Consider the following 24870-nt stretch of genomic DNA (forward strand, 5'->3'; position numbering starts at 1 on the left):
GTGTCAACATAGAACAATAGGAGTGTTGTGTTTAATTTTGAAAAATTTCGGGGTTCGTTTGGACATTTTTATACATTAATTGAGTTTTCAATGCATTTATGTGCATAATTCAAATTTGAACTATAGGCACATCCTCTAATGCATATAAATTGGTTGAAAAATCAAATCTATGTCCTTGGTTGCATGCTTAGGTCCCATGAAAGAAATGAGAATGAATGTCAAACACCCTGCCACTGTCGCTCGACTGCAAACATTGAGATACATGGTTTTTAAATTCTAGTGAATCCAAAACTCGTCTAAAATTCATGAAACTTGGCATGCTATCATGGAGCGGTATCAACATGTCGTGGTAAAAATTTTGTCCCGTTTGGGGCAGGTTTGGGTATAAGCTTCTCACAAACCGGAGCTTCTCATGACAAGTCTAATAGTTTCGGTAGGGAACATGCCACCTTTGGGGACGAAACGATGTCCGTTGCCTCTTCTTGCTTTCAAAATTTTTCTAGTGTCAACATAGAACAACAGGAGTGTTGTGTCAATTTTTGGGATTCTTCAGGGTTCGCTACGACATTTTTATGCAATAACTAGGTTTTCTTGGCATTTCATGTGCATAATTCAAATTTGAACTGCATGCACATGCTCTAGTACAGAAAAATGGGTTGACATATCAAATGTGTGTCCTTGGGTGCATGCTTAGGTCCCATGCAAGAAATGGGAATGAATTTCAAACACCATGGGACTGTTGATTGCTGGCAAAATGTTGAGATACTTTGTTTTAAATTCTACTAAATCCAAAACTCGTCTGAAATTCATGAAACTTGGCATGCTATCATGGAATGGCACCCGACATGTTGTGCTATTTTCCATGTCCATTTTGAGAGAAGGCGCACTCGAATAACATCCAACAAATGCATTTTGAAACAAAGAGATGCCACGGTAACATCTCAAACATTTTGTATAATTTAAATCATGTGTGTTCTGTTAACCATTCATGTCACGCGACGCCTCACTCTTTTAATGGCTAGGAGGTGTCGTGCGGACAGGTGCTTGACTAAACGGGAGGCGTGAGAGCTGTACTCCAACGCGCAAGCTCACCGGGAAGCGTGCGAGATGTACGCCGCGCAGGCTCACTAGGAAGCGAGCCCTTTGACTTCCATGGCCACCCGCCTTGCTTGCGTCCTCTCCATTAATGGCGCCCAAGCCACAGTTTAATACAGTTTTTAAATATAAAACACTCATCACAAACCTTTTAGTTAGAACACCCGTATCCAAACCGGCAACTTCCCCAGGAAGCCAAGCGAAAATGTGTCGAGCAGGATTTGTGCAGCTGTTGATCGCAAACGTTTTAGATAGGACACCCATATGTAAACTGACAGCTTCCCCAGTAAGCCAAGGGAAAATGTGCTAAGCAGAATTTGTGCAGCTCTTCATCTCAAATGTTTTAGATAGAACACCTGTATACAAAGTGAGAGCTATGGTCTTCCCTAGTAAGCCAAGGGAAAATTTGCCGCGCAGGATTTGTGCATCTCTTCAATGCAAACAACTCAGAGTGAATAAGGTATGCAAAGCGAGATTTCGGCGCTAAGCCAAGAGAAAATCTGGCAAGCAGGATTTGTACCTCCCTTCAATGCAAACGATTTTTTCGGATGACCTGTGTGCAACCACGTACAGACAATTTGGTAAGATTTGCATCTGTCATATTGGGTATATTGCCATTTGTCAAACTGGAAAGATTGACATTTGTTGATCTAGTAACAATGCCATTTGTTAACCTTCTAACACTGCCATTTGTCAAAATATGCGGCTAAATATCACTCGCACTATCTAATTTTTGCAACTAAAATTCAGTAATTAAGCATAGATTTGATTCATAGATTAAGCAGTCATTCTTTATACAAACAGTTCAACTCGACAGCTGAACCGACCAAACTTTTCCCCAATTGTTGCCAACCACGTACTGAAATAGCTAGTTCAACTATATACACTAGCTAATTTTAAGTACGTTGTATAGTTCTACCACATCTATAGTTAGATGAACTAAACAAAATAGCCCCTAAATACTACTACGGAGGGGCTTTGTACTACTTCCGGCAGCCTCTCCTCTGCCGAGCATGCTCAGTAAGAGGAAGAGGATGAGGAGCCTACCGACGAGCTGGACAACTGCAATACGGTGCCTGCCGTTGTTGCACCTTTAGCGACGCTCACCTCGAATGCCCTCTGCCGCTCCAGATGACCCCTCTCGAAGCGGCAGGACTGCTCGTAGATCTCCTGATTCCTCGCCTCTACATTGGTGTGTGCTGCAGCCACGGCTGCGGTAAGACACTTTGCATGCTCGACGAGGCGCTCCTCCTCCTCCTCCTGCAGGAACTCAATGTAGTGCACAAGGTCGCTGACGCACGTGCGGGCCTCCACCTCTGCCTCCCACCTTCGGGCGACGGTGGTGGAGCGGGTGATGACCCCGGCGGTCGACGGTGGGTCGGCGACCACGGTGGCCGATGATGGGGTGGTGGCCATAGTGGCCGGCAGTGGGGTGGCGGCCACGACGGCCACTTCCTGCATTCGGGCCACGTCAGCGGAGCGGGCGATGACCCTAGCTTTCGATGGTGGTGTGGCAGCCACAGCGGCAAATGGTGGTGTGGCAGCAACGGCGGCCGACAACAGCTGCCGACGGGCAGCGGCAGCGGAGCGTGTGGTGGGTGTTCCGCGCACACCCAACAGGGACGCCACACTGATACGTCTAAAACATATCTACTTTTCCTAACGATTTTCCTCTTGTTTTGGACTCTAATTTGCATGATTTGAATGAAACTAACCCCGAACTGATGTTGTTTTCAGCAGAACTATCATGCTGTTGTTTTTGTGCAGAAATAAAAGTTCTCGGAATGGAACGAAACTTTGCGAGGAATTTCTATATGATATATAAGAATTTCTAGAGCTAAGACCTACCGAAGAGGGGCCCCTGGGTGGGCACAACCCACCAGGGCGCGCCCCCGTCTCCTGGCACACCCAGGTGGGTTGTCCCCACCTAATGGCCCTGCAGACCCTGAAACCGACGCTATAAAATCCTATTGTCAGAGAAAAAAATCAGGGAGAAAGAATTAACGTGATCCACGAGACGAAGCCATCGCCAAGCCATGTTCTTCCTCGAGAGGGCAGATCTGGAGTCCGTTTGGGGCTCCGAAGAGGGGGATCTTCGTTCTTCATCATCACCAACCCTTCTACATCGCCAATTCCATGATGCTCCCCGCCGGGAGTGAGTAATTCCTTCATAAGCTCGCTGGTCGGTGAGGAGTTGGATGAGATTCATCATGTAATCAAATTAGTTTTGTTAGGGCTTGATCCCTAGTATCCACTATGTTCTTAGATTGATGTTGCTATGACTTTGCCATGCTTAATGCTTGTCACTTTGGGCCCGGGTGCCATGATTTCAGATCTGAACCGTTTATGTTATCATCATTATATCCATGTTCTAGATCCGATCTTGCAAGTTATAGTCACCTACTACGTGTTATGATCTGGTAACCCCGGAGTGACAATAACTGGGACTTCTTCCGGTGATTACCGTAGTTTTAGGAGTTCATTTATTCACCGTGTGTTAATGATTTGTTCTAGTTCTCTATTAAAAGAAGGCCTTAATATCCCTTAGTTTCCAATATGGACCCCGCTGCCACGGGAGGGTAGGATAAAAGATGCCATGCAAGTTCTTTTAATAAAGCACGTATGACTATTTACGAAATACATGCCTACATTATATCGATGAACTGGAGCTAGTGTCGTATCTCCCTAAGTTATAACTGTCACATTATGAATATCATCCAACAAGTCACTGATCCAATGCCGACGAATTTATCTTATATTGTTTTTGCTAAGTTACTACTTCTATCATCACTGACACCGTTACCGTTACTGCTGTTGCTATTATCAAAACTATCATACTACTTTGCTACTGATCACTTTGCTGCAGATAATTAATCTCCAGGTGTGGTTGAATTGACAACTTAGCTGCTAATACCTTCAAATATTCTTTGGCTCCTCTTGTGTCGAATCTATAAATTTGGGTTGAATACTCTACCCTTGAAAACTGTTGCGATCCCCTATACTTATGGGTTATCAAGGCCATTTTCTGGCGCCGTTGCGGGGGAGCATATCTATATTTGTTGAGTCACTTGAGATTATTATCATATTATCACTATGAAGAATCTGAAGGATGCTAAGACTAAGATTTTTCCCTCAAAGATGAGGGGAGGTAAGGAACTGCCATCCAGTTCTGCTTTAGATTCACCTTCTGTTATAAGTAGACTTGCAACACCACCACATGCTATTAATTCTGATATGTCGCAGGTTATTGATGATGCTACTTCTGCTATGTATAATGCTTATGATGATGCTAGTACCTTGCTTAATGATGATGTGCCACTTGGTGAATTTCTTGATAAACAAATTGCTAGAGTTATACAACATGATGTTGTTGAATCTCATGATGAGCTTGAAACTGAATCTCCTGAAACACCTACTAGAACTACCCCTCCTAGATATGAATTGCCTAAGGTACCGGAAGGTTATGTTATGAGTGAGGAGACAACTAGAGATATTCTTGCTTGCAGAGATAGAGATGATCTAGAGAAATTATTATGCAAGTATAAAGAAAAATCTCTGAATGCTAGAATGAAATGTGATCCTAAGTTTGCTACTTCACCTGTCTTTATTGATGATAAGTATTATGAATTCTATGTCGACCTAGAGTTAATCACTCTGGTTGAATCTGATCCTTCCCATGGTTATGAAATTGAAACTGTTGTGGCACATCTTACTAAGTTGAATGACATAGCCACCCTTTTTACTCACGATGAGAAAACCCGTTAATACTTTATTCTCAAATTATTTCCTTTCTCATTAAAGGGTGATGCTAAATCTTGGTACCATACTCTTGCTCCTGGTTGTGTGCGTAGTCCCCAGGATATGATTTATTACTTCTTTGAAAAATATTTTCCTGCTCATAAGAAACAAGCTGCCTTACAGGAAATATTTAACTTTGTGCAAATTAAAGAAGAGGCTTTGCCAATTACTTAATGCTTTGCCTGATCAACCTCTTAAGAAAAATGAAATATATCTTCTATAATGGACTAAAGATGCTTCTAGGGACTTCCTAGATAGTTGTGCTGGTATTGTTTTCAGGGAACGAACTGTTGGACAAGCTGAAGAATTAATGAATAACATATTAAAAAAATTATGATGATTGGACTCTTCCTTAACCACCGCCTAAACCCACTCCGAAGAAGAGGGGTATATTATATCTCAGTCCTGAAGATATGCAAGAGGCAAAGAAATCTATGAAGGAAAAAGGTATTAAAGCTGAAGATGTTAAAAATTTACCTTCTATTGAATAAATACATGGGCTTAACACACCACCACTGCCTAAGGTGGTAGAGGTAAATTCTCTTATGAAATTCAATGATAATGACAATCCTCACAATATGCATCCTAGTCAATGCCTTTATGAGTTTGAAAATTATATTAGAAAACAAGATCACTTCAATGCAAATTTTATGAAACAATTGAAATACAATTCGGATATGATTGCTCACTTGAGTGACTTGTTATTTAGAATATCAAATGATGTTAGAGGTGTTGGAAAGCATGCTTCTATGGTTCAAACTCAGTTAGAACAAGTTGCTAAATCTCAAAGAGAGTTGTCGATGAAATGAAAATAATAATATGCATGACTTTGCTGTTAGAGTTGCAACTAGAGGAGGTAAAATGACTCAGGAACCACTTTATCCCAAGGGACACCCAAAAAGAATTGAACAAGATTCACAAAGAGCCAACACTAGTGCACCTAGTTCTTCTAAAAAGAAAAAGAAGAAGAAAAATGATAGGACTTTGCACACTTCTAGTGAACCTGAAATAGAAAAACCTCCTGATAATGAAAATGAAACTTCTATCTCTGATGTTGAAACTCAATCTGGTAATGAACACTCACCTAGTGATAATGAAAAAGATAATGATGAGGTTCATGAAGACACTCAACCAAATGATAAAGAACCAGATAATGATGTTGAGATAGAACCACCTGTTGATCTTTATAACCCACAACCTAAAAATAAAAGATATGATAAAAGAGACTTTGTTGCTAGGAAACACGGTAAAGAAAGAGAACTGTGGGTTCAAAAACCTATGCCTTTTCCACCCACAACTAAAAAGAATGATGATGGAGAATTTGAACGCTTTGCTGAAATGCTGAGGACAATCTTTTTGCTTACTCGCTTGACTGATATCTTGAAAATGCCTCCTTATGCAAAGTATATGAAAGACATCATCACAAATAAGAGAAAAATGCCTGGTAGAGGCGAGGGTGTCCCGATCATTCGATGAGATGATAACTATCGATTTGGCGGAGACGACTTTGACGATTCGACTACAAACATGCATGACGTTGTGCCTTAGCAATCGCTAAACCAATCTCCTCAGGTTACTGACGATGCCGGAAGAACGGTCAGCCTGACCACGAAGGTCTATTCCTACAAGCAATCGAAGAACAAGCAAGAATATGATAAAGCAATCTGAATATTGCAAATATATATGAAGTACTGATAATTGTGGGGATCCGTAAGCGGTCTTGGTCTAGTCGTTGGACACAAACGAAGTACACGAAGTTGCAATGGCTAACTTTTAACTAAACAAATCCCAAGGAAAAAGCTACTAGATGGATATACTTATATAGGAGCAAGGGGTGGCGGCCAAGGAGGTGGAAGGACATCCCAAGGCAGCCTAAAACTAACCATAGGTCGTACAAGGCTCATGGGCCCAAGTGGAGGTGATGCAAGACCTTTGGACTTGTTGTTTGACTCGGATTCTGCTGCAGCGTCAGATTGTTTTGTTGATATCTCAATGCTCCGGACGAACTTAAAGGTGAATCCAATTGGGTTGGAAAGAGCACGAAATCTACTTTCCAACAAAAAAGAATCACCCAATTCGGAGTCCGTATGAAAAAGTTGTTAGCGTTATGAGTCAGGTATGTTTGTGCAGTCCGAACCTGAATCCAGAACGTGAGAGACTTGGACTCTATCTTCTCTTGGCCCGAAAGTGACGTGAGAGGACTTTTTAAACAGAACCTAAACTTCTCCTTTTCCCTTATCTTCATATGTGGATTGTACAAATGTCCCATACACCTGCAATTAGACAAAACACAAAAGTGTGTGAAGTATTTTTGTTCTGGATAACATAAATAAATTATTGAATAGTTTGCACTAGAAATCACCTGACAAATATGCATGTATGCAATATTTTTTGTCGTATCCAAGGTAGTCATGTACTCATCAATACCGGAAGCTGAAATCTCCACTATGCTTGCTAATTACACTTTTATGTGCCTAAAAAACTTGGAGATCCGGGAATACCAACTATACCTTGCTCTATTTAAAAGAATTATGTGAAAACTGCTTTGTGTGATTCAGGAGCTGGTGTTAGTGTTATGCCTCTTTCTTTATATAAAAGACTTGATTTGAATAAACTCACACCTACTGAAATATCTTTGGAAATGGCTGATAAATCAACTGCCATAACTATCGGTATCTGTGAGGATGTGCCCATTGTTGTTGCTAATGTTACTATTTTGACTGACTTTGTTATACTTGAGATGCTCGAGGACGGCAACATGTCGATTATCCTTGGTAGACCCTTCTTGAATACTACCGGGGCTGTTATTGATTGCAATAAAAGCACGGTCACTTTTCATATTAATGGTAATGAGCATACGGTGCACTTTCCGAAGAAACAATTCCAAGTGAATGGTATTAATGTTATTGAAAAATCTCCGACAATCACTATTGGAAGTTTTCAAATACCTCTACCTACTGTCAAAAAGAAATATGAAATGCTTATTGTTGGGGACATTCATATCCCCATTGAGGTAACTTGGTGATTTACGAAAGTTCTTCGGTTTCATGCTAATCGAAAGTGGTTATTAATAAGACTTAATCAACCTTATTAATGAATCATTTTTTAACAGCATTAAGTTTATAAATTTATTAAGCAGTACTTTCTGTCCCTACTTTTTATTCTCTGTTTTTATTAGTTAAATAAAATAAAATGCCATGTTTTGTCTGTTTTCTGAATTTCCTGTGCAATAAAAAAATGACCCAAAAATAAAAGTTCTCAAAATGCCCTGAAAATTTAATATGATTTTTTTCTGAATATTTGAGAATTTTTGGTCCAATAAACATCAGAGGGAGGTGCACTAGGTGGGCACAACCCACCTGGGCGCGCCAAGACCCCCAGGCGCGCCCTGGTGGGTTGTGGTCCCCACGTGGGCCCTCTCACTTATCTCTTTATACCACATCATCACCTACCTCCAGAAAAAAATCTCCATTGCTCTCTCTCCTGTGTTCTTGCTCTCAAACTCGCGGATTTCGATCTCTTTGCTCGAAGCTCCGTTTCCGAAACTGTTTCAGGGGATTGTTGCTTGGTATGTGACTCCATTGTTTGTCCAATTAGTTTTTGTGTTAGTGGTTTATACTTTGAATAATTAGCTACTCTTGGTGCTGCTCTAGATGGGCTTGCATGTTGAATTCTTAGTGTTCTAAGTAGTTTGAATGCTTGCTTTGGCCTCTATGTATCCCTATGAGTAGTTGGTATCAATCTTATAAAGTTTTGTTGATAATTTTTGTCACCCCAAAAAATTTTATTTTCAGAAAATTGTACGGGGACATGATGAACCTATTTGGAAGGAGTTCCTCGAGGAGGCGATCCTCGAGAGCATCTTCTAGTGAAAGTTCTGCTCGCCGGTCTTGTGTTGAACCAAGTGAAAGTTCCACACGAGATGCCGCCACCAAAACATGCTTATGGCCTTGCGATGAATATATGATGCGTGTGGGCATTAAGGAGGAATTTGAGCAATATGTTCACAATGTCGATCTTGGTCCCTACATTTCAGATAAGTGCGAGCAATGCCACCTTCTCACTAAGTCGTTTGTCAAAGGATTTAAATTCTTCCCTTGTGAGTCTAGAGTGTCTTTTATGCTTTATGATAATCCATTTCCATCTCACTCGAGAATTTTGCTTACCATTGCAAACTTCCATATTGGGGCTCGCTTGACGAACCACCGAAGGCTGAGTTCGAGTCTTTCTTGACCAGCCTTTGCTACGGTGAAAATAGGGGAGTGACACAAGGAAGAATAAAGAGCATTCATTTTCCCGTAATTCGGTATTTTGCATTATTTAACGAGAAATGCATAGTAGGCAAGCAAGACTGTAGCATACTTTGTGCACCAGACTTGAGCCTCATTCGCACCGCTCTCACTGGTGAAAGGAATTATAACCTTGGAGCGATTGTTGCACGTAGACTTCAGCACAATGCTAACACTGGCTGGTTCTATGGTGGAATTTATGCCACGCGTTTAGCATGAGGGCTAGGTGTTTCACCTTTGCCCTTTGATCCTACCCTAGCCACGCAGTATTTAGATTTTAACACCTTAAAAGAGCATAAAATTCTCAAGGGAAAGGTTGATAACTTCACTTATAATTTATTGTTTAATCAAAAATCTGTAGTGCATACATATTTGCATGCGCCTGCTCTTTTTGACTGTCACATGAAAGGAAGATATTTTGTACTTGAGAGCAAGGCCCGAGCACACAACGCAGCACTGGAGGCAGCACGGCAGGCCGAGACATCCGCACCAAGAGCCTCCGTGAGCTACCACGCCGACTACTACCCTCCAGGCTACTGATTGATTACCAAGTTAGCCCAAAAGCCTAAGCTTGGGGGAGTACGTGTTTCTCACCGACATTATATTCATGCTCACTTATATTCATTTGTCGGTGTTCACACTTTTTCATTGTATCATCCATGCTTAGATTTTTTTTCTTGCTTTCTTCTTGTGTGTTTGAAAAACTTTAGAAAAACTAAAAAGTTAGTTGTAGTAGTTTACTTTCTATGCATGCTTTGATGACGACATCAATACCATTGTTACACCCACAGCCCCTGCTGCTATACATACTGCTATACATACTGGACCAATTACTAGAGCTCGTGCACGCCAATTAAATTATCAAGTACTTTCGTTTCTTGGTAATGATTCTAATGTTCATGAGAATATGATGCTGCCTAAATTGGATACATTTGTTTTGCGTACAAATGAAGGGCCTCGCATGGATAAGAGGGATGAACACTGGAGCAAGACCAAGCATGGAGATGATGGCATGCGCAAGGGGATCAAGAATGGAGTTACAAGTGATGATTTCGGGACTTTGAAGCCACCATAAGGGGTGCATGAAGCCTTGGATGAAATATACAAGATGCCACTTCATAAATTTCGTCCATAGACTATTTTAGGTGTTGCGTCACCTTCATAACAAGAGATAGGGTTGGTTTCGGACCCCTCCTTCAAGGGACACGAAATCCCCCCCCCCTCTTCCTCCATATATACAGCCCTTAGGGCATCGTTTAGACTTTGGGTTTTGTTTAGACTAAAAGTTCGCCATAGCTGCAACTTCACATACTTCGTTTGTGTCCAACGACCAGACCAAGACGTCACAGAACCCCACCTTCATTAATAAAGCTTTCCTCTTTTATTCGCAATATCCAGATTGCAATCTCAGTTTCTTGCTTGTTCTTCGTTTGCTTGCAGTAAATAGACCCTCGTGGTCAGGTTGATCGTGCTCCGGCATGGTCAATAACCCTCGGAAGTTGGTTTAGCGATTGCTAAGGCGCGACGTCTTCGCACGTTCGTAGTCGGATCGTAAAAGTCGAATCCCACAGAAAACGATATCTATCTCATCGAAACATCGGGACACCTTCGCCTCTATCAAGTGGTATCAGATTTCCAGGTTGCTCGGTGAGATTTTACAGTTTTTCGTAGTTTAGATCGAGTATGTTCTTCATACCTACAGTCCATGAAAAAGCCAAAAAAAATTAGGGTTAGTTCATCATATCTGAACCAGTCTGAGCCTTTGCATAGTCTTTTCAGTATTTTGCTTTATTGAATTTGCAGTTGCATCGTCGTGTCTAGTTGTTGGTCTTAGAGTCTAGTCTTTTAGAGTTTCGAGTTCTGGTCATAAGTTGTCATGCTGCCGCCGCACCATCATCATCGTCCCTGCCATCTACCACCACCAACAACATATTCCTTACCGCTGCCATATACATCCGCCTGTCCACTTCCAATCCGAGTCCACATATACATCCGCCTGTCCACCACCAATCCGAGTCCACATATACATCTGTCTGTCCACCACTAATTCGAGTCCACATATACATCTGCTTGTCCACCACCAATCCGAGTTCTTTTCATATTAGGATTGTTTTCGAGATACATCTAGTTTTCGTTTTGTGTTTCCTTGCCTAAGTAGGTCTCGAAAAAAAAAGTCTAGAGACCCCCGGGCAGTTTTTAGGCCAAAATTTCGGCGACCGAAAATATTTTTTCCTATCCTATTTTTAGGTCCCATGGAGCGTTTTGAGACACTCGCCATCATAGTGATTTTTTGTCGCACTTTTTCGTCGTCGCTACCCCGATTTCCGAAAAAAATGTAAAATCGTGCCCATCCTGTCAGTTTGACGAGGGAAGAGTTTTGACACACTCGCCATTATAGTGATTTTTTGCAAAAAAAAAGTGGAGCGCAAAAAAAAGAGGAGCACCAAAAAAACAGAGCAATAAAAAATCCAGAGTGTGATTTTCCCTTGTTTACGTGCAGCGCCGTGATTTTGTTAGTGTTCTAGGCTCGCGTCTCTAGCACGGTTTAGCCTAGGACCAACACAGTATCGTCGTTGAGCATTTATTCAACTTTGCATCTCTGAATTGATTATTGCTGGCCCTTTTTGCTACCATATTATAAGCCTTCCCAGCTCCACATACATCTACGTCGTGCATTTGACTCTCCCTAGTAATCGCTCTATCCAAGCTTTGAGAGTTTTGACTACGACGGTTGCCGATCACCGCCTGCTGCTGAGTAAGAACTGGTAAGAATTTGAGATTTGCTTAACGGCTTTGTGACACCCACCTCCACCTCTTGTTAGTAGTATGTAGGATCATATTCTTGTGTGTTTCTATTGCTGCTAACCATGGCAGGATCACAAGCCGACGAGATTGACTGGAGAACATGACGAATAAGGAGTTGCGTGATAAATTTCAGCAAATGATGAGTGAACAGGTGCAAGATGTGCTCAACAGATTTGAAGAGGCCATGGAGAAGATAGATGGCATGGACAAGACGTTCGAAACAAATCTCGATAACAAGTTCAATGAATTGCTCGCGCGTCTTCCACCACCACCACCGGCTACACCTAACGCACCTCTACAACAACAACAACGACTACCTCCACGTCGCAAAACAGCCCTCCGCCGAGCGAGCCGTGTCCCTCTTGCGCCTGGCCAAACTATTGGTGCTGCTGCTGATACTTCTGTGGCTCCTGTTGCTGATGCGGAGGAGGATGATTAGGTGGGTGATTACGAGGATGAGGTTGATCAAAATCAGAACTACGTGCAACCACCAGGTCGTCCACATGCAAATAGTGGCAATGGTAGGGCTCTCCCTCAGGTACGAGATCGTGACCATCTCCCTAAACTGAAATTGAATATTCCACCATTTGAGGGTAGATATGTTCCTGATATATATCTAATTGGGAGTTAGAAAATGAACAACGATTTACATGTTTACAATATCATGAGGAGAGACGTGTTCCTATTGCTGTTTGTCCTTTCACTAGCTTTGCATGTGTTTGGTGGTCTGAACATTGTAGATTATATCCCATTCCAGCTACTTGGGCTGCTTGGAAAACTGCTATGCGTACTCGTTGGGTTCCACCATATTATCAACGTGAATTACTTCAAAAATTGCAGTGTTTAAGACAAGGAAAAAATTCTGTAGAAGAATATTATCAGGGATTACAAACTGGCATGATTAGATGTGGTATTGTTGAGGAGAATGAAGCTATGCTTCCACATTTTATGGGTGGATTAAGTAGAGAGATTCAGACCATTCTAGAGTATAAGGAGTATACTAATATCACTCGTTTATTCCATCTTACTTGTAAAGCTGAACGTGAAGTGCAGGATTGATAGGCATTCACGCAAACTAACTTTTCTGCAGGTCGATCTTCATCATGGACACCACGTGCATCCTCTACATCCACTGCACCAGCATCTCCATGAGGTGCCACCTCCAGCCATGATACAAGAAAGAAGGCACAACCACCACTATCTGCCAAGAGCACACCTACCGGGCCTGCGTAGAGCTCTGCTTCTTCCATGGCATCAACAAGGCACACAAGTGATATTATTTGTCATTGTTGTAAGGGAAGAGGACATTTCGCGAGAGAATGCAAATCTCAGTGTGTGATGATTGCTACTGAGGATGGTGGGTATGAGTCTGCTAGTGACTATGATGAGGAGACATTGGCTCTTATTACACATGAAGAACACGGCGGAGATGATTCTGATCATGAGACGCAATACATGGCTGCAGAAGATGCTGACAGGTATGAATGTTTAGTTGCTCAACGTTTTTTGAGTGTGCAGGTTACACAAGCTGAGCAAAATCAGAGGCATAATTTGTTCCATACAAAGGGAGTTGTGAAGGAACGTTCTATTCGCGTCATCATAGATGGAGGGAGCTGCAACAACTTGGCTAGCATGGAGATGGTGGAGAAGCTTTCTCTCACCACAAGACCGCATCCACATCCTTACTACATCCAACGGTTCAACAACAACGGCAAGGTTAAGGTAACACGTACCGTTCGTGTGCATTTTAGTATCTCTACATATGCTGATTATGTTGATTGTGACGTGGTACCTATGCAAGCATGTTCCTTATTACTTGGTAGACCATGGCAATTTGATAAAAATTCTGTACACTATGGTAGAAACAATCAGTATACTTTTGTTCATAAGGACAAAAATATTACTTTGCTTCCTATGAATCCTGATTCCATTTTGAAAGATGATATTAATAGAGCTAATAAAGAAAAACAGGAGAAAAATAAGAGTGAAAATCATATTGTCGCAAAAGAATTTGAGCAACAAATGAAGCCTAATAATAAACCATCTATTGTTTCTTCTGAAATTAGATTGAAAAGTGCATGTTTACTTGCCACCAAATCTGATATTGATGATCTAGATTTTAGCAAATCTGTTTGCTATGCTTTTATGTGCAAAGAGGCATTATTTTCATTCGAGGACGTGCCTTCCTCTTTGCCCCCTGCTGTCACTAACATTTCACAGGAGTTCGCTGACGTCTTCCCACAAGACGTGCCACCGGGATTACCACCTATTCGAGGGATTGAGCATCAAATTGACTTAATTCCCGGTGTATCATTACCCAACCGTGCACCATACCGTACCAATCCAGAGGAGACGAAAGAGATCATGCGTCAAGTACAAGAACTGCTCGACAAAGGTTATATACACGAATCCCTTAGTCCTTGTGATGTTCCTATCATTTTAGTGTCAAAAAAGGATGGTACATCGCGTATGTGCGTTGATTGTAGAGCCATTAATAATATTACTATTCGTTATCGTCATCCTATTCCTAGGCTAGATGATATGCTTGATGAATTGAGTGGCTCTACAATATTCTCCAAAGTTGATTTGCGTAGTGGATACCATCAAATTCATATGAAATTGGGAGATGAATGGAAAACAGCATTTAAAACTAAGTTTGGATTAAATGAGTGGTTATTCATGCCTTTTGGATTAACTAATGCACCTAGTACTTTCATGAGATTAATGAATGAAGTTTTACGTGCTTTCATTGGACGATTTGTGGTAGTTTACTTTGATGACATATTGATTTATAGCTAATCTTTGGAGGAACATTTGGAACATTTACATGTTGTTTTTATTGCTCTACGTGATGCATGTTTGTTCGGTAACCTTGGAAAGTGCACCTTTTGCACCGACCGAGTATCTTTTCTTGGCTATGTTGTTACTCCACAGGGAATTGAAGTTGATAAAGCCAAGATTGAAGCTATTGAGAGTTGGCCGCAACCCAAAACCGTCACACAAGTGAGGAGTTTCCTTGGCCTCGCTGGTTTCTATAGGCATTTTGTGAGATATTTCAGCACCATTGCTGCACCTCTCAACGAGCTTACAAAGAAGGATGTGCCTTTTGTTTGGGGTACCGCACAGGAAGAAGCCTTCACGGTATTGAAAGATAAGTTGACACATGCTCCTTTACTCCAACTTCCTAATTTTAATAAGACTTTTGAGCTTGAATGTGATGCTAGTGGAATTCGATTAGGAGGTGTGTTATTACAAGATGGCAAACCTGTTGCATACTTTTCTGAAAAATTGAGTGGGCCTAGTCTGAACTATTCTACTTATGATAAAGAATTATATGCTCTTGTTCGGACCTTAGAAACATGGCAACATTATTTATGGCCCAAAGAATTTGTTGTACATTCTGATCATGAATCTTTGAAACACATTAAAAGTCAAGCAAAACTGAACCGTAGACATGCTAAATGGGTTGAATTCATTGAGACTTTCCCTTATGTCATTAAACACAAGAAGGGTAAAGAAAATGTTATTGCTGATGCATTGTCTCGTCGTTATACTATGCTTTCACAACTTGAGTTTAAAATATTTAGTTTGGAGACCATCAAAGATCAATATGTGCATGATGCTGACTTTAAAGATGTATTGCAGAATTGTAAGGAAGGGAGAACTTGGAACAAGTTTGTTCTTAACGATGGATTTGTGTTTCGTGCTAACAAGCTATGCATTCTAGCTAGCTCCGTTCGTCTTTTGTTGTTGCAGGAGATACGTGGAGGAGGATTAATGGGACACTTTGGCATCAAGAAGACGGAGGATATACTTGCTACACATTTCTTTTGGCCAAAGATGAGACGAGATGTTGAGCATTTTGTTGCTCGCTGCACTACATGTCAAAAAGCTAAGTCACGACTCAATCCTCATGGTTTATATATGCCTTTGCTTGTACCTAGTGTTCCTTGGGAGGACATATCTATGGACTTTGTTTTAGGTTTACCTCGAATAAAGAAGGGGAGGGATAGCATATTTGTTGTCGTGGATAGGTTCTTGAAAATGGCACACTTTATACCATGTCATAAAAGCGATGATGCTATTAATGTTGCTGATTTGTTCTTTCATGAAATTATTCGCTTGCATGGTGTGCCAAATACTTTTGTTTCATATCGTGATACTAAATTTCTTAGCCACTTTTGGAGATGTTTATGGGCTAAGTTGGGGACTAAACTGCTTTTTAGTACTACTTGTCACCCCCAAACTGATGGACAAACTGAAGTAGTCAATAGAACATTGTCTACTATGCTTAGGGCTGTTTTGAAGAATAATAAGAAAATGTGGGAAGAATGCTTTCCTCATATTGAATTTGCTTATAATCGCTCAATTCATTCTATTACTAAGATGTGCCCTTTTGAAATTGTGTATGGTTTCCTACCTCGTGCACCTATTGATTTGTTGCCTCTTCCATCTTCCGAGAAGGTTAATTTTGATGCTAAAGAACGTGTTGAATTGATTTTAAAAATGCATGAGTTAACTAAGGAAAATATTGAGCGTATGAATGCTAAATATAAACTTGCTGGATATAAGGGTAGAAAGCACGTTGTGTTTGCACCTGGAGATCTTGTTTGGTTACATTTGCGTAAGGATAGATTTCCTAATTTGCGCAAATCAAAGCTAATTCCACGTGCTGATGGTCCTTTTAAGGTGTTAGAGAAAATAAATGATAATGCATATAAAATTGAGCTGCCTGCAGATTTTTGGGTTAGTCCCACTTTTAACATTGCAGATTCGAAGCCTTATTTGGGTGAGGAAGATGAGCTTCCATCGAGGACGACTTCATTTCAAGAAGGGGAGGATGATGAGGACATCAATACCATTGTTACACCCACAGCCCCTGCTGCTATACATATTGTTATACATATTGGACCAATTACTAGAGCTCGCGCACGCCAATTAAATTATCAGGTACTTTCGTTTCTTGGTAATGATTCTATTGTTCATGAGAATATGATGCTGCCTAAATTGGATACATTTGTTTTGCTTACAAATGAAGGGCCCGGCATGGATAAGAGGGATGAACACTGGAGCAAGACCAAGCATGGAGATGATGGCATGCGCAAGGGGATCAAGAACGGAGTTACAAGTGATGATTTCAGGACTTTGAAGCCACCATAAGGGGTGCATGAAGCCTTGGACGAAATATACAAGATGCCACTTCATAAATTTCGTCCAGAGAATATTTTAGGTGCTGCATCACCTTATTATTGGGCCAGGCCCATGTATTTTCGAAATACTTAAGTATAGGCTGTTTTTAGATTCCGTATGTGTGGGGAAACAAGAGATAGGGTTGGTTTCGGACCCCTCCTTCAAGGGCCATGAAACCCCCCCCCTCTTCCTCTATATATACAGCCCTTAGGGTTTTGTTTAGACTAAAAGTTCGCCATAGCTGCAACTTCGCGTACTTCGTTTGTGTCCAACGACCAGACCAAGACGTCACAGAACCCCACCTTCTTTAATAAAGCTTTCCTCTTTTATTCGCAATATCCAGATTGCAATCTCAGTTTCTTGCTTGTTCTTCATTTGCTTGCAGGAAATAGACCCTCGTGGTCAGGTTGATCGTGCTCCGGCGTGGTCAATAACCCTTGGAAGTTGGTTTAGCGATTGCTAAGGCGCGACGTCTTCGCACGTTCGTAGTCGGATCGTCAAAGTTGACTCCCACAGAAAACGATATCTATCTCATTGAAACATTGGGACACCTTCGCCTCTATCATGCTTAGTAGAACTATTAAAAAGAAAATCCAAAAATATTTCCTTGTTCTTCTTTTCTTTGTCGGGAGCTTTCCCGTGTAAATAGTTTTTCTCGTTTTTGCTTTTTATTTGCTTGTTGAAGAAAACCAAAACCTCCAAAAATATTTCAGTGTGTTTCTCTGAATTTCTTTTCCTTTTATTCGAGTTGTACCTTGGAGAAGACCACAATGAAAATGTTGAGTGGCTCTCACATGAATAACTGTTGAACTAATAAAGAGCAGATTTTACCTTGTCTTCTCCTGTTAAATAAAATGTTTTGCAGATTCCAACTTAGTCCATGGAACTCTTGCACTATTATTATTTCCATACCTTCGGTCGTACAAGTGAAAGGTAATAATGATGATATTAGATGAACTGGTCGTGGCAGAGAGAAACTGGTATGAACTAGACGTGTTCTTTTTATGTAAATATGTTTAACCGAGTATCCATGATCCATCCCATTATGATTAAAGATGTTTGCAATGACAATTAGAGATTATAGTTTCTCATGCCTTGCATAAGTATCTGGGAGTGAATAATGATTTATCTTGGATATCAACATAGCGTTGAAATGATTGTGATGTAGTATGATGATATGGTATCCTCCTCTGAATGTTCAAGTGGCTTGACTTGGTACATGTTCATGCATGTAGTTGAATCAAAACCAACATAGCCTCTATGATATTTATGTTCATGGTGTCCATATCCTACTCATGCTAGTGTCCAATGTTACTTATGCATAATGCATGCTTATGATCATTGTTGCTCTCTAGCTGGCTGTAACACCCTCGATGCGACTATATCTCCCACGTGTCGAGGCACAACTTAGAGGCATAATCGCATTGAAGGCATATGTCGCAAGTTAGGCAATCTTCACAAACATCCCATGTAATATAAATCATGAAGAGGAGATAACATAGTTGGCTTACACTCGCCACGTCAATCAAGTACATAAATAACATTACATCATCCAAACACTCATGGCCCGACTACGGAGCCAAAATAAAAGAGAGCCCAACATGTGACACGGTCCCAATCACCCCCAATTGGGCACCACTACTGATCATCGGGAAAGGAAACATAGTAACGTTGAGAGTCTTCGTCGAACTCCCACTTGAGCTCATACGCGTCTGCTGGAGCGGAATCATCAGGCCCTGCATCCGGGGTAATAGTAATCTGTGAGCCACACGGACTCGGCAATCTCGCACCCTCGCGATCAAGACTATTTAAGCTTGTAGGTAAGGCAAGGTAAATATAAGTGGAGCTGCAGCAAGCGACTAGCAAGTATGGTGGCTAACTTATTCGCAAAAGAGAGCGAGAAGAGGAGGCAAGGCACGAGCGAGGAACTAGAGAGCAACCTACGCAAACATTACTCCAACACCGTGTCCAATTCCCGGACTCCGCCGAGAAGAGGCCATCACGGTAACACACTCGGTTGATTCATTTTAATTAAGTTAAGGTTCAAGTTATCTACAACCGGACATTAACAAATTCCCATCTGCCCATAACCGCGGGCACGGCTTTCGAAAGTTCAAATCCCTGCAGGGGAGTCCCAACTTAGCCCATGACAAGCTCTCACGGTCAACGAAGGAATAGACCTCCTCCCAAGACGTTCCGATCAGACTCGGTATCTCGGTAATTCAAGACACTTCGACAGGTTAAAACAAGACCAGCAACATCGCCCGAATGTGCCGACAAATCCCGATAGGAGCTGCACATATCTCTTTCTCAGGGCACACTCATATTGTCTTAGGTACGAGTAGGCCAGCCCAGAGTTGCCCCTGGTGGCCACCGGTAGCTGACAGGTGGACCAACACTCAGAGGAGCATTGGCCCGGGGGGGTTAAAATAATGATGACCCTTGAGTCTGCAGAACCCAAGGGAAAGAAAAGGCTAGGTGGCAAATGGTAAAACCAAGGTTGGGCATTGCTAGAAAAGCTTTAATCAAGGCGAACAATCAAGGGGTTCCCATTATAACCCAACCACGTAAGGAACGCAAAATCCGGGAACATAACACCGATATGACGGAAACTAGGGCGGCAAGAGTGGAACGAAACACTAGGCGAGAGGCCGAGCCTTCCACCCTTTACCAAGTATATAGATGCATTAAGATAACATAGCAATATAATGATATCCCAACAAGTAAATAAATGTTCCAACAAGGAACGACCTTCAATCTTCACCTGCAACTAGCAACGCTATAAGAGGGGCTGAGCAAAGCGGTAACATAGCCAAATAATGGTTTGCTAGGACAATGGTGGGTTAGAGATTTGACATGGCAATTTGGGAGGCTTGCAAGCAAGTGGTAGGCATCATAGCATTGGCATAGCAAAAGAGCGAGCAAACTAGCATAGCAAAGATAGTAGTGATTTCGAGGGTATGATCATCTTGCCTGCACAGTTGTCAGAGTTGACTGGATCCTCGAAAACAAACTCAACGGGCTCCTCGTTAGCGAACTCGTCTCCCGGCTCTACCCAAACAAGACAAACAAGCAACAAGGATACAATCAACCACGTGCAAAGATCAAGCAAAATGATGCAATGATGATATGCTATGCGGGATGCGATGCGGGATGCGAAATGCAAGATATGACAGGAAATGCATAAACCTGGCCTCAGCTTGGAAAACCAAGTGTGCCACTGGAAAGGTGAGATGAAATCGCTTGAAAACGATACAAAGAACGCCGGAATCGGAGTTACGGTTTGGAAATGGCAAGCGAAACAAAAATGACACCGGTCTGCGATTTACAACAAGTAGCCATCTAAATGCAAAGAGATGAACATGCTACAGCACCCAAACATGACAACAAAATACATGGCAGGGATGCACACAAGATGCTTAACAAAAGTCTAGCACTGAGCTACGGCCAAATCATCCATTAACAGGTTCAAACAAGCATGGCAAAAATGCATATGACAAACAGATCTCGGACTTAGTGAAATTAACACTTGTCTGGAATTTCAGATCAGGTAGCACTCTTCGTAGCAACAAAACTACATGCTACAGGACCGGAACATGGCAAAGTAAAGCATGGCATGGAGCTACTCAAAGAACTTAACAAAAGTCCCTTAGTGACCTTGAGCCAAAAGGGATCAGAAAAAACAATTGCAAGCATGTGAACATAGCAAAAAAACCTAATCAGCTTTCATACTTAGTGAAAACTGGAGCAAGCTGAAATATAACTCAAGTAGGCATGTTTCCGAGCTCGATGCACTCACTACGGAGCAAGTAATGACAATCTAAGCATACACCCATCAAGAATAAACAAAATGCAAGCTAGACATGGCAAGAACAATAGCATAGCATGCACGGATCAACTACAACATCCTCGGCAAAATCGCTAACAAGTAGACAATCTGCCCAGATTCACGAAGTAGCAAAAGTAGAGCTCGATTGACTCAAGCTAGGGTGCTCCATAATTGCAAACAAAGACATGGATGGATAGAGCACTACAATATTAACAAAACATCCTTACTGATCATCCTCAAAAGAGGCACGGATCACTAGGAAACAACAAGAACATATGGCATCATGAGATAAACAGCTCCAGGACTTAGTGAAATTACTAAGTCCCTGAAAACAGAATTAGCAAGTGCACCACTTTGCATGCTTGCACTAGTCACCACACACATCCTAAAAATACATGGGTTGCACCTCTGGAAACATGACAAAACCCTTAACAAAACACATGTAGAGCATCAGGGCATATCATGCACACATTAATCATGGCAAAAATGACAAAAACCTAAACGGAGTAGCAGATCTGACAATTATCTCAAGTAGCCCTCTTCTAACAGCATTTCGGGCATCAAGATGAACTCAAATGAAAATGATGCAATGGAATGAAATGATGTACTCTCTGAGATGAACATTTTTGTATGCTATATGCATGAATCGGAGCTACGGATGCAAAGTTACGGAGCCGCGAACAGGAGCACTTGAACTGAAAATCCGGGGACTTAGAAGAAAAACAACCTCTCTGGGACAGATCTAGGGTTTACTGTTCACGACACGGAATCCGAGGACGGCGGCGCGGCTCGCCGGAGAAGTCGAGGACGGCGGCGGCCGGGGTTGGGGGCGCCGGATCCGGCCCTCCCGTGTCCGGATCTCGCCGATCGGTCGCCGGCGAGTACATTACACTTATCTTGACAGAGTCATGATTTGTTAGTAATTCGAGAGGCGAGAATGCTCAATAGATATTGCTCCCAAGTATTGACTTGTAGGGAATGCATCATTCTCCCATGGTAGAGCAACACACATTGGTACCTTTGTCTGCCTTGCAATGATCTGTCTCCTCCTCACTTTCGCAGTGGCTCAGTAACATCAGGCTGAGGACGTTTGTTATAGTTCGCTCCCATGTTAATAAAGAATGCTGCAGATTTGAAGAAAGTGCAATGTTACAACTGCAAAGATCACGGCTTGGCCAGAATGGATTCCAACAGTTGACTCAGCAGTAGATTCCCGACCCAATAGATATTGAGACTGGAGCGGTAGGACGTTGAGATATAAACATTCACGGCTTTTGGGGGTCTACGGATGAGCAGGTGAATTAGCCCATTAGTCCCCGTTCGGGAGATTATCAGCTCCTCATATCAGCAGAGGCGGTTGTGGTCTTTGTAGAGACCAACCGGTCTACAAACTGCGGACAGAATTCTGCAACCTGAAGCAAGCTCATTTGGTCTCTCAGTATCTATGACTAACAGGGGACAAAGTTTGCCCCATTCGTACCGGTTTCTGAAAGCCTTCGTCACGCCCATGGGCGGGCCGGCGCGGTTCCGGGAAGGCAGGACGTCTGTCTAGTACTAGCATACACATTGAGATTTCGCCCGCTTTGCTAAGCAGGACGTCCCTGATGAGAAGAGCATGATATACTAGTTCAGGGGTGGTCTCAGAGAATAAATCCAGCTAGCTCTTGTTCTCTTTGAGCCCTTGAGGTACGATGAGTTCTACAACATGGCATTGAAGCAAGAGGCCGCTCAACTGAGGTGTGATGCTTCCAAGAAGCGAGTCAGAGACACTACTCCTTCTAACTCTACTCAAGTGGCCAAGCAGCAGAAGTATTGGCTTCCTCCTCCTCCGTTCCGTCAGCCGTATCAGCAGAAGAGCAAAGGTGGCAGTGGATCTTCCCCCCCCCCCCACCCCGGCTTTCAGAACAAGACTTCGTCTCAACCTCCAAGATCGAGTGCGCCGTATCACCGTCCGCTTTCAGAGGTCACGTGCAACAAGTGCCAATAGAAGGGTCACTATGCCAACAAATGCTTCAATCAGAGGCGTCTTCCTCCTCCTCCTCCTGTGAGATTGGCAAGTACAGCTGTGGTCAAGCATAACCCCAAGCACTCCAAGGTCAATTTGCTGAATGCAGCTCAAGCAGAGGACTCGCCAGATGTCATCATGGGTAACCTTCCTGTTAACGATGTTCCCGCAAAAGTTCTTTTTGACACTGGTGCATCACTTTCTTTTATTTCAACACCATTTGTTGCCAAGCATGATTTTGTGACCGAAAGGATTCCTGTCCCGTTGAAGATTGTGTCTTCGGGCAAGCAAATGACTTCTAACAATTGCGTCCCGGATGTCTCTATCACGTTGGGCGATTACAAGTTTCTTTCTTCTCCGGTGGTTCTTGGTAACTCGGATATTGATCTTATTCTCGGAATGGATTGGCTTTCTAAGCACAAGGCGCATCTTGATTGTGCTGCAAGGCAGATTCAATTGACTCATTCGTCTGAGGATGTAATTGTCTTTGCCGCTCGTGATGATACCATCCGTCTATTTTCTCTCAATGAGAAGGGTGAACTGGATGCTATCTCGCAAATTCCAGTCGTTTGCGAATATCAAGACGTCTTTCTAGAGGAGCTTCCAGGAATGCCTCCGCACCGCCCAGTTGAATTCATCATCGATCTTGAGCCTGGCACGGAACCAGTGTGCAAGCATCCTTACAAGCTCGGACCTGAAGAGTTGAAGGAGCTGAAGAAGCAACTCAATGTTCAAGATAGAATAGGCCTCATCCGGCCTAGTTCTTCTCCATGGGGTTGTGGTGTTCTTTTTGTGAAGAAGAAAGACAGAACGGACTGACTTTGTGTTGATTACCATCCATTGAACAAGAAGACCATCAAGAACAAATACCCACTTCCCAACATCAACGAGTTGTTCGAACAACTCAAAGGTGCCCAAGTATTCTCCAAGCATGATCTCCATATGGGTTATCATCAGATTTGAATCCGTGATCAAGATATTCCCAAGATGGCTTTCAGGACAAGCTATGGTTCATATGAATACACTGTCATGTCTTTTGGCCTCGTCAACGCTCCTCCGACTTTCTCTCGCATGATGAACTTCATCTTCAACGCCTACACCAATGACTTCGTTTTGGTCTATCTCGACGACATTCTGGTTTTCTCGAAGAACAAGGAAGATCATGCCAAGCACTTGCGTTTGGTACTCGATAAGCTCAGAGAACACCAGTTCTACGCCAAGTTCTCCAAGTGCGAATTTTGGCTCGATGAGGTTCTTTATCTTGGTCATATCATCTCTGCCAAGGGCATTGCGGTGAATCCTGAAAAGGTGTCTGCAATTGTGAATTTGGAACCACCTCAGAACATGAAGCAACTCCGTAGCTTCCTCGGTCTCGCAAGCTACTGTCGAAGATTCATTGAAAACTTTTCTAAGATCATGAAGCCTCTCTCAAATCTTCTCCAGAAGCACGTCAAGTACGTTTGGTCTCCGGAGTGTGACATTGCTTTCAACACTTTGAAAGAGAAATTGGTCACTGCTCCAGTTCTGACTCCTCCTGATGAATCCAAGCCGTACGAGGTCTTTTGTGATGCCTCTCTCCAAGGTCTTGGCGCAGTGTTGATGCAAGAGAAGAAAGTTGTGGCTTATACCTCTCGCCAGTTGAAGCCCAACGAGAAGAACTACCCCACTCATGATCTCCAGTTGGCGGCAGTTGTGCATGCTCTTTTGACTTGGAGACATCTCTTATTGGGAAGAAAAGTGGACATCTTCACTGACCACAAGAGTCTCAAGTACATCTTCACTCAGCCTAATCTCAACCTCAGGCAGACTCGATGGGTCGAAATGATTCAAGAGTATAATCCGAGTATCGAGTATACTCC

Source organism: Triticum urartu, chromosome 4, assembly GCF_003073215.2.
Source record: "Triticum urartu cultivar G1812 chromosome 4, Tu2.1, whole genome shotgun sequence".
Lineage (NCBI taxonomy): Eukaryota > Viridiplantae > Streptophyta > Magnoliopsida > Poales > Poaceae > Triticum > Triticum urartu.